Source organism: Antechinus flavipes, chromosome 3, assembly GCF_016432865.1.
Source record: "Antechinus flavipes isolate AdamAnt ecotype Samford, QLD, Australia chromosome 3, AdamAnt_v2, whole genome shotgun sequence".
Lineage (NCBI taxonomy): Eukaryota > Metazoa > Chordata > Mammalia > Dasyuromorphia > Dasyuridae > Antechinus > Antechinus flavipes.
The window spans coordinates 87126542-87138167 of NC_067400.1; positions in this window are offsets into that span (position 1 = coordinate 87126542).

The window sequence follows — 11626 nt, forward strand, 5'->3', positions numbered from 1 at the left end:
GCTCTTTTGAGGATTCATTTGTTCATGTAGAGGTGCAGTTTAAACAAAAGCAGTGATGACCTATATGAAATCTGTGAAATAGTGGGTTTATTAAATAAAGTCCATTTGTATTCATCTAGTAAAGAGGTAGTTATTTTTTTTTCTGTAACAAAGAGTTATTGCCTGAAGGTAATTAGCAAAAAGTGGATGAAGAATATCTGGTGGAGGTTATGGTAGCATGAAAACATCTCAGCTCTTTTAAATTCTACAATGTCTCTCAAATAAGTCCTCTTCTCTCCTCTGACACAGCCAGCACCTTGGTGCAAGATCCTTGTCACCTCATGTCTGAACCATTAGCAATGGCAATAAAAATGTGGGTCTGCATCCTTCAAGTCAATCCTTGCTCCAAATCAGCTTCCATTTAGCCCCTAAAGTCATTTCCCTAAACTTCTGGTCCCAGGTCTTACTACTTCATGTATCCCAGCCTTTTGTAACCTAACCCACTCCTACATTTCCATTCTTCTTACTTCTTATATCCATGTATTCTTCAATTTAATGACTAGTTTTTTTGTTATTCCAAGAACAAGACACTCCATCTCTCTCTTTCCTCAGTCTATTCATCTCTGCTTATTGGTATCCCAGGTTCTCTTTAAATTCCTTTTTCTTCAGCAAGCTTTTCCTAAAACTTAATTCTTGTGCCTTCCTTCTCTTATTTCCTGTTTAACTTGTACCTTAGAGAAATTGTGGGTTCAGTTCCAGACCACCACAATAAAGCAAATATTGTAATAAAATAAGTAACAAGAATTTTTTGGGTTCCCAATCCTATAGAAAAGTCATGATTGCATTTTACTGTAGTCTATTAAATGTGCAATTGTGTTATAGTTAAAAAGCCAACTTAACTTAAAAATACTTTATTGCTTTAAAAAAATGCTATCTGAACCTTCAGAGAATTAATTTTTTGCTGATGGAGAGTCTTACCTTGCTGTGGACAGCTGCTCACTGATCAAGGTGCTGGTTGCTGAAGGTTGGAGAGACTGTAGCAATTTTTTAAAATAAGACTACAGTGGAGTTTGCTACATCAATTGACTTCTTTTTGTGCAAAAATTATCCATAATAGAAGTTCTTAAAACTAGTGTCATTCCTCTCAAATCCTACAGCTGTTTTATCAACTAAATTTATATAATAATCTTCAATATTGTTGTATCTTGAGAGAATAGGGAGGCCCAAGGAGAGGGAGACAGTAAGATTGTCCTTTGCCTCTATTTATATCTTCAGTGCTTAGCATAGTATCTGGCACATAATAGGTGCCTAAAAATGTTTGTTGACTAACTTGTTTGACTAAGATGGTTTTCTTCAATAGAATCTAGTATAAGATGAGCACACAGAAATACAATTAATAAATACTTGATGGGTCAATCAATAAATCAATCAAGCATTTATTAAAAACCTACTATGTGTCAGACACTGTACAAAATACTGGGGATATAAGACAAAAATCAAACTGTCCCTGACTTCAAAGAGTTTACCTTCTAATGAGAAGATAACATATATATATATATATATATATATATTTGGGAAGTAGTGCATTAGCAACTAAAAAGATGAAGAAAGGAATTGATGGAGAAGGCGGTGCTTGGAGGAAACTAGGAATTCCAAGAAATGGCAGTGAGTAGGGATGGCCTTCTAAGTATAGTGTACAAAGAACTTTTCCCATATGATATCCTGTGGGTTCATAAAAAACTGAATTGAATTGTCTGGGTTTTCTGATTTCAGAAAGAGAAATGCTTACTGCACTTGTTGGATATCTTCTAGGTATAGAAATGTTACCTAATTCATTCTGCCCATGGTGTACCTGATTACTACTCTTGGGAGTATTAAATCACTGTCTTCTCATTTCTCTCTACATTCTTTCCTAATAATCTCATCTATTTCTACAGATTCAGCTCCTATGCAGACGATTCCAAAATGTCACAAAACTTTGAATGAAAAATGCCATCTGCATCCATACAGAACTGTGGATACTCAATGTAAATCAGTATATGTTATATTTTAAACGTAATGAACATGTATACAACTACAAACTCACTGATATTTTCTGGTGATATAATTACTTTCCTTTTTCTTGGTTGTTCCTTGTTGGTCACATGGTCTAGAAGGGGATGGAAGATGGGGGTTGAATGTATGCTTATAACATATATAACTTAAGTTTTAGCTGAAAGACAACTTCTCCATAAAAGGCTGAATGGATTCTATCATCTCTCTTCTAGCTCAGATCCTAGAAGAGTAAACTTTTTTTCTTTTAAGGATGCAGACTCTCTATCCATATAACAATTATCAAACTAGGAGAAAAATCCTCAGCTATTTTCCTCCCCACAAAGAGAGGGAAATTCATTAGTTTTTCAGAGTCTTGACTATAGTTGAATTTTTTTTTCTTCCAGAAGAAACGTCTTTAGTTGCAAGAGCTGAACTTTTAAGGAACATAGAGTCACTAGATTAATTAATGCAAACAGGCATTTAATTTGTCTTGGTGTTCCCATCTCTCAACATTCTCCAAAACGGACTCTTCTTTTTTTCATTTTTGCCAAATTGCTGGGTATTATTTGAAACCTCAGAGTTGTTTTGATTTACATTTGGAGCATTTTTTTAATAATAGTTGTTAATAGTTTGCAAATCTTTTGATATTTTTAGTATTCTTTTACTATTTATCTATTAGGGAATTTTTTCTTAAATATTTTTGTTAGTTGCTTATATATCTTGAATGTAAGAGTTTTGTCTGAGACATATGATGTAATCCCCACCCCAATCTATCACTTCCCTTCTTATACTAACTACATTAATTTTGTTGGTACAAAGTTTTTCAATTTCACATCATTGAATTGATCTATCTTTTGTAATTGCTTTTATTCTTTTTTTTGGGGGGGGGGAGTAATCACCCTTTAAACATAGCTGTGAAAGGTGTGATTCTCTTCTGATTTTTTAAAATATTATTATCTATAATATCAAGGTCATACATCCAAGGAGATAAGATTTCAGTTTTGTTTGTTTTAGTGGAAGAGTAGTTAGCATGTCAAAGACTTAAGCTAAGAAAGGACCAGACATCATCTAATTAATCCAAATTTATTTAGGCTTCAAATTTCTTATTTTGCAGATAAAAAATTTGAAGCCTAAATAAATTTAGATTCCAGAGATCTCACTGTCTGCAGTTGAAAACCTGTCAGCAAAACTCCCCAGCAAGCAGAACCAGATTAAAAAGTGATTGTGAGGGGCAGCTAGGTTGCCCAGTGGATAGAGCACCAACCCTGAAGGCAGGAGGATTTGAGTTCAAATCTGGCTTTAAACACTAATACTTCCTAGCTGTGTGACCCTGGGCAAGTCACTTAACCCCAATTGCCTCAGCAAAATAAATAAATAAACAAACAAACACATAAGTAAAAAGCAAGTAGATCCATAAATAAGTAGATAAAAAGTAATTGGGAAATGTCTAACAAAATAAATAAAAATATAGTATAACATGGGTAAAATTAATTTGTAGTTTTCTAAATCAATATATAATGACATTTCTATTTGAGTTTGATAAGACCATTAGCTAAAATGACTTGCCCATGATCTGCCCACACAGATAGCAACTGGCAAAGACCATGTTCTCTAGATCTAAACTTAGCCCTCATTCCCCATGCTTCTTGTCCTCAGTACCTTTGGAATTGAGTTTATATTTTCATACTATAAAATCCAGAACTTTCCATGGTTTGGGCTGGGCATTTTCTTAGAATTAACCTAACAGTATTTTATAGTGAGAATGGTGGGGGGGAAGAACATTAAATATTGGACTCCGACCAACCAGTCCCCACAATTGCCCACGTGTATACTGGGGCCACTTAAGGAAAGACGCCATGAAATCAGCAGATTCCCTGGAACTAATTCTTCCATAAGTCCTTCCCCACTATTCCCACCCCCATTCCCCTTGGTGATGGTTAAGAATGTACGTGTGTGTATGTTTGTATGTATTTTAAATGATTTGCAAACTTCCCTGTCAATGACAAAAAGTTTCCATTGCCCCAATCGAGTGTCCCGGGGAACAATCTCTCCCTCTCCCCCAGCCCCGCTTGCCTCCAGCCAGGCAGGGGGCTTCGTTTGCTTGTTTTTCCTAAGGTTCTGGAGCTCTTCTTTTGCAATAACAAGACACAGGATGATTTTCCCCGAAACGCCCCCTCTCCTCAGGACACGCGGTGACTCAAAACAGCCCCATCAGCATCTGTTTGGGCAGGTTGAGTAAGCAGCTGTAAAGGCGCAACGAGCTGCTGGCGGCTGCCAAGTCAGCCCCATTTTTCTCCCCTTTGGAGGCTCAGCCATTTCTGAAGCATGTCCTAAATTTTCCATCTGAGCTCGAACACTCAGCCATTCTTCTTTGGGACTGGGGGAGGGGGCTCCTCCGAACAGCAACCCGCCCTGCTGAACACAGGTCCAAGATCCGACTCCAGTGGTCTGCTGGCAAGGATTCAACGTGGGTATTTTAATGGGATGGTGACAGCAGTAAGGGTTTAATAGCCTGGCCCGGTGTGAGCTGAAGGGGTGAGAAAGGCCTTGAAAGCTATTACACATCAATAGTCACCTTCAGAGAGCATACAGCTCAGCAGAGGCCCCCAAGAGGCCCCGTACAGTGGGGAATCTCAGGGGTCTGTTAAGAGTTCTGAGAAGCTAAGAGGAAAAAGGGGAAAATAAAGGGCTTTGGGAGAAATAGAACACACTCAATCACCACAGAGGGGATCCCCTTGTAGGCCAGGCAAACCCCAAGGCAGATGACATCGGGGTTCACTACCGAGAGGGCAAAAAAAATTCAGCCTGTGAATGCTTTGAGAGCAGGAATTTTGTTTGGTTGTTTTGTGTCTCCAACATTTTGCACAGTTCCTGGCACTTAGTAGGCTTAATTGTATTAAGTAGTAGCTTAATTAATATATTCTAATTGACTGACCTAGCTTCCCTATCTCTTTACATCCTTTCCTCCTTTCCACCATATATTCCTTGATCCAATGACTCCATCCTGTTCCATGAACAAGACATTTCATTGATTAACTAGGGGCATTTTCACTGGCTCTTTCCCATGCTTGGAATGCTCTGCTTTCTCATCTCCATCTCCTAGCTTCCCTGACTCTCAAGACTTCCTTCTACAGGAAGCCTTTCCCAATCCCCTAATTCTAGTGTCTTTTCTTTCAGTTATTTCTTATTAATTCTCTATATGACTTGTTTGTTCATGTTTGTTTGCCTGTTGTCTCCCTTATTAATCTGTGAGATTTGCCTTCTTTGATCCCCAGTGCTAGCAAAATGCCTGACATACAATAGGAACTCAATAAATTCTTATTTGACTCATTAGTAAAAATCAAACAAATAAGCAAAAACAAGCAAACAACAACAACAAAAAACAAGGACTGGAAGAATAAGCCATAATTATACTCCAAAAGCTTGGGAAGTGGGAGAAGAGGTATCACCATGGGAGGAACAGATTATAGTAGAAATGGCCCCATTATGAGAGAATAAGGAGTAGGCCAGAATAAAAGTTCTTAATCTTGTTAATTTGTTTTTAATATTTTTTAATTTGTGTATTAAAAACATTTCTTTCAGAGAAGTTCATTGACTTCATCAGACTTCCACAAAGCTCCTTAAACTGTGGGTTGCAACTCCATATAGGATCATATAACTGAACATGGGGGTTTTAAAATTATGATTTATTATTAGTAAATGTTTGATTTGTATACCTATTTTATATGCCTATATACCTAGAGTCACATACAAATTTCTCATGTGTGAAAAGGAGTCTTGAGTGGAAAAAGTTTAAGAAGCACTGGGCTAGAAGGCAATATAAGTATAGTTTGGGGATTAATATTTTCACTGTATTCCACTAAAATATCATCTGTGAGTATGAAAAAAAGTTACTTAATTAGGTAATGGGATAAAAAGGAGAAGGGCTGTGTTTACATGCAGAATCAGCTATCCATTGCAGGTAAATCAATCAGTCCATTAATTCTAACAGGTCAATTAGGACAGATAAACTTTTAAAAAATCTAATTGTGTTAATGAAATTGTCTGGGCTGTGCAGTTAAGAGATCCCAACCAATGTCATATATACTTTTACATATCTTTCCAGAGTATTCTCAAAGGAGCTACCTATCATATTTGTCATTGTTTATTTATTTGCATTAAGTCACATCTTGGGGAAGAGAAAGATGGAAATAAGAGAAAGGGAAAGAAATTTTGTAGAAAAGTCATTCTTCCTCAATTGAATTGGTTAGTCAGACGGAGAGACCAAGAGACCTTAATGGTATTTTTAATTTGGGCAACTCCTTAAAGCTAAGCAAAACTCTAGCTAATTTACAACAAAGGGCTACTTGAAAAACATTTTCACACACAATAATTGACTAACTCTTGTAATAATCGCCCAAGTTAGTTATCAGGAAAGCCATCACTTAGGAGAGGCAGGTGGGATTTTATCTCAGACTCTGATATCCAGGGATAGGTTTCCTAGGAAAACATATTTTCTCCCAGCTGACCCTTCACTCTCCTCAACATTATCAGCCAGCACATGCTCTAAAGGAGTGGGGTAAGAATTCTGCAGAAGTGAGAACCAGAAAACAAGGTTGTAGGCAACAGAAGCTGGAGAAGGGAATGATCCTCCTTCTCTATAAGCAACTACCCCATTTCTCTCAGGAGAAAATTATACTCACATGCACATAGTCAGACTGTTTTTTGTTACTGCTTCCTTCTCATGTTATGCTCTAAGCTACCAAGTTTTTAAAGTTTTTTTACTACCTCACAACCTCTTCCTCCTAATTATTTTTGCCCTGGGTGAAAAAAATTCTCTGTTTAGCTTTATTTTACAGATATGGAAACTGAGAACCTGGACAGAAAAATAACTTGTCTAAATAAATGCCCCTCAAATAGTAGATATCTACTAATATATATATAATATATATTAATATATAGCACATTTTATATATACTAATATATAATCTATATGGGGGGAGAATTACTGTAGGGCAGTGGTTCTCAAAGTATGGTCTAAATAATCCTGGGGAGCTCTGAAACCCTTTTAGAAGGTCTACAAATTCAAAAATAGTTTTAATTTCCAATATGGTAAATGTCTATAAATATAATCCAGATAAACAAAAATGCTTTGGAGAGATCCTCAATAATTTTTAATAGGATAAAGATACTGACAACAAAAGTTTGCAAACTACTGCTGTAGGGTTAGAAGAGCACACTGCCAGAGGATCTAATTTATAATCACTATTCCCTCATTTTCTACCTATAAGGTTTTTACTTTCTTCACCTGCAAAATCAGATTAGCCTAGATGATTTCTAAGAATCATTCCAGCTCCAAATCCTATCATGTCATGACCGACAGATTCCAAGTCCAGTTTTCTTTATGATACATTATAGCTATCTTGGGGCTAATATCTTGGGGGTGATTTCCGAGTGTATGATTTCAGATGATAAGGGTAAAGAATCTGAATTCCCAGGCACAGAACCAACCTAAGCCATCTCTGCCCAGATGGTTACAATAAACCCCACTTTCATATAAATGAAGAAACCAGCACTCTTGTGCATACCGTCATCCCAGACAAACATGGGAAATCGACCATCTGAGTCACCCGTTTAAATCAAAGGCAATTCTTATTTTTAGTAGACAAAGTTACTTGTTATTTGATATTCAGGGAAATCTAGAATCTTAAGTCAGCTCTCCAGTCTGAGGATTTGCTGATCCTTAACTGACTGAGATGTTACTGATTGTCTGAGTTCAGTTGGAGGCTAAATCCTGATGACATCATGAGCCCTATAGATCAAAGTTTAGTACAGAAAGGCAATGACCAAGAAAAACCCACTCTAGAAAGCTTTTCTCAAATAGTTTTTTTTTTAACTTTTCCAAATAGTTTTCAACATTCACCTCTGTGAAATCTTGTGTTCCAAATTTTTTCTCCCTCCTCTCCTCCCATGCCTAGAAGGCAAGCAAACCGAAACAGGTTAAACATGTACAATTCTTTAAAACATATTTCCTTTTTTATTTATTTATTTATTTATTTAAGAACTTTTTACTGACAGAACCCATGCCAGGGTAATTTTTTACAACATTATCCCTTGCACTCACTTCTGTTCCAATTTTTCCCCTCCCTCCACCCCCTCCCCCAGATGGCAAGCAGTCCTTTACATGTTGAATAGGTTACAGTATATCCTAGATACAATATATGTGTGCAGAATCGAACAGTTTTCTTGTTGCACAGGGAGAATTGGATTCAGAAGGTAGAAATAACCCGGGAAGAAAAACAAAAATGCAAGCAGTTTATATTCATTTCCCTGTGTTCTTTCTTTGGGTGTAGCTGCTTCTGTCCATCTTTGATCAATTGAAACTGAGTTAGGTTTCTTTATCGAAGAGATCCACTTCCATCAGAATACATCCTCAAACAGTATCGTTGTTGAGGTATATAATGATCTCCTGGTTCTGCTCATTTCACTCAGCATCAGTTCATGTAAGTCTCTCCAGTCCTCTCTGTATTCATCCTGCTGGTCATTCTTACAGAACAATAATATTCCATAACACTCAAATACCACAATTTACCCAGCCATTCTCCAATTGATGGGCATCCATTCATTTTCCAGCTTCTAGCCACTACAACGAGGGCTGCCACAAACATTTTGGCACATACAGGTCCCTTTCCTTTCTTTAGTATCTCTTTGGGGTATAAGCCCAGTAGAAACACTGCTGGATCAAAGGGTATGCACAGTTTGATAACTTTTTGAGCATAGTTCCAAATTGCTCTCCAGAATGGCTGGATGTGTTCACAATTCCACCAACAATGTATCAGTGTCCCTGTTTTCCCACATCCCCTCCAACATTCCCCATTATCTTTCCCTGTCATTCTAGCCAATCTGACAGGTGAGTAGTGGTATCTCAGAGTTGTCTTAATTTGCATTTCTCTGATTAATAATGACTTGGAGCATCTTTTCATATGGCTATAAATAGTTTTAATTTCTTCATCTGAGAATTGTCTGTTCATATCCTTTGACCATTTATCAATTGGAGAATGGTTTGATTTCTTATAAATTAGAGTCAATTCTCTATATAGTTTGGAAATGAGGCCTTTATCAGAACCTTTGACTGTAAAAATGTTTTCCCAGTTTATTGTTTCCCTTATCATCTTGTCTGCATTAGTTTTGTTTGTACAAAACCTTTACTATTTTATATAATCAAAATTTTCTATTTTGTGGTCAATAGTGATCTCTAGTTCTTCTTTGGTAATAAATTCCTTCTTCTTCCACAGGTCTGAGAGGTAAACTATCCTATGCTCTTCCAATTTATTTATAATCTCATTCTTTATGCCTAGGTCATGAACCCATTTTGACCTTATCTTGGTATATGGTGTTAAGTGTGGGTCAATGCCTAGTTTCTGACATACTAATTTCCAATTTTCCCAGCAATTTTTGTCAAATAGTGAGTTCTTATCCCCAAAACTGGGGTCTTTGGGTTTGTCAAACACTAGATTATTAAAGTTATTGGCTGTTTTGTCCTTTGAACCTAACCTATTCCATTGATCAACTAGTCTATTTCTTAGCCAATACCAGATGGTTTTAGTAACTGCTGCTTTATAATATAATTTTAGGTCTGCTACAGCTAGGCCACCTTCATTTGATTTTTTTCATTAATTCCCTTGAAATTCTTGACCTTTTGTTTTTCCATATGAACTTTGTTGTTATTTTTTTCTAAGTCATCAAAACAGTTTTTTGGGAGTCTGATTGGTACAGCACTAAATAAATAGATTAGTTTAGGTAGTATTGTCATCTTTATTATATTTGCTAGCCCAATCCAAGAGCATTTAATATTTTTCCAGTTGGTTAGATCAGACTTAATTTGTGTGGAAAGCGTTTTGTAGTTTTGCTCATAAAGTTTCTGATTTTCCCTTGGCATATAGATTCCTAAATATTTTATACAATCAGTAGTTACTTTAAATGGAATTTCTCTTTGTAACTCTAACTGTTGGATTTTGTTAGTGATATATAAGAATGCTGATGACTTATGTGGGTTTATTTTGTATCCTGCAACTTTGCTAAAGGTGTGGATTATTTCTAATAGCTTTTTAGTAGAGTCTCTGGGGTTCTCTAAGTATACCATCATATCATCAGCAAAGAGCGATAATTTAGTTTCCTCATCACCTATTCTTATTCCTTTAATCTCTTTCTCAACTCTTATCGCCAAAGCTAGCATTTCTAATACAATATTGAATAGTAACAGTGATAGTGGGCAACCTTGTGTAACATATTTCCATATTCCTCATGCTGTGCAAGAAAAATAAGATTAAAGGAGGGGGAGCATGAGAAAGGAAAAAGACAATAAAAAAGTAAAACTACTATGCTTTGATCCACATTTCATAGTTCTTTCTCTGGATGCCGAAGGCTCTCTCCATCACAAGTCTTTTGGAATTGACCTGAATCATCTCATTGCTGAAAAGAGCCAAGTCCATCAGAATTATCATCACATAATATACATACATACATACATATATATATATATATATATAAATTAGATAACTAGATGGTGATTTAATGAATAAGATACTAGACCTGGAATCAGAGTGAAAATCTGTCCTCAGGTATTTTCTAGTTATATGATGCTGTAAAAATCATTTTACTCCAGCTACATCAGTTTCCCATGTGTAAAAGGAGAAGAATAGCACCTATACCCAAACCTATTACAAAGATAAAATGAGATGATATTTGTAAAGCAATTTGCAAACTTTCTGACACTCTATAAATGCTATCTATTATAGTTAGAGGAAGAAAGACAAACAATAGAAGAATAGACAGATCACTTTAAGTTTTAACTTAACTGCACTAAGATTTTGAGGATAATCTGTGTATAATACATGTCTATATTATACATTCAGACATATATTCAGTTCATCTATTTATTCAACTTTCTCTCTCTCTCTCTCTTTCTGCCTCTCTGTTTCTCTTTGTCTCTCTCTCCCTCTTCCTCCATTTCTGTCTGTCTTTGCCTCTCTGTTTCTCTTTGTCTGTCTGTCTCTCTCTCCTCTCTGTCTCTCCATTTTTATCTCTATCTCTCTCTGTGTCTCACTCTCCCTCTCTCTCTCTTTCCTCCTTCTTTCTCCTCTACTCTTTCCATTCCCATCTCTCTCTGTGTATCTCTCTCTGACTCTGTTTCTCTCTATCTCTCTGTCGTCTCACACTCCCTCCTTCTCCCTCGCCTTCCTTTCCCTCTTCCCTCTCTCCTCTGCTCTTTCCATTCCCATCTCTCTATCTCTCTTCTCTCTCAGTCTCTATCTCTGACTCTGTTTCTGTCTCTCTTCTCTCTGTGTTTCTGTCTTTTTCTGTCTTCTTCCCCTCTTCTCTTTGTTAAAGAGTATAGAGTTGATTTTGCCTTAAATCCCGATGGACTCCTAATGCTAGTCATAACCTGCCTGACTTTCAGGAGCCTTGAGGATCCTGGGTACTAAATAGTCAGGTTCCAGCTGGAGACCAGGAAATAGGATTCCATGGACTATCACTTTTAAACTCATCATAACTGTTGCAAGAATAGGAACAATGAAATATTTTAATAACATTTTATTTTTTTAATTAAGTATTTTTTCCTTTCTCTCTCAAC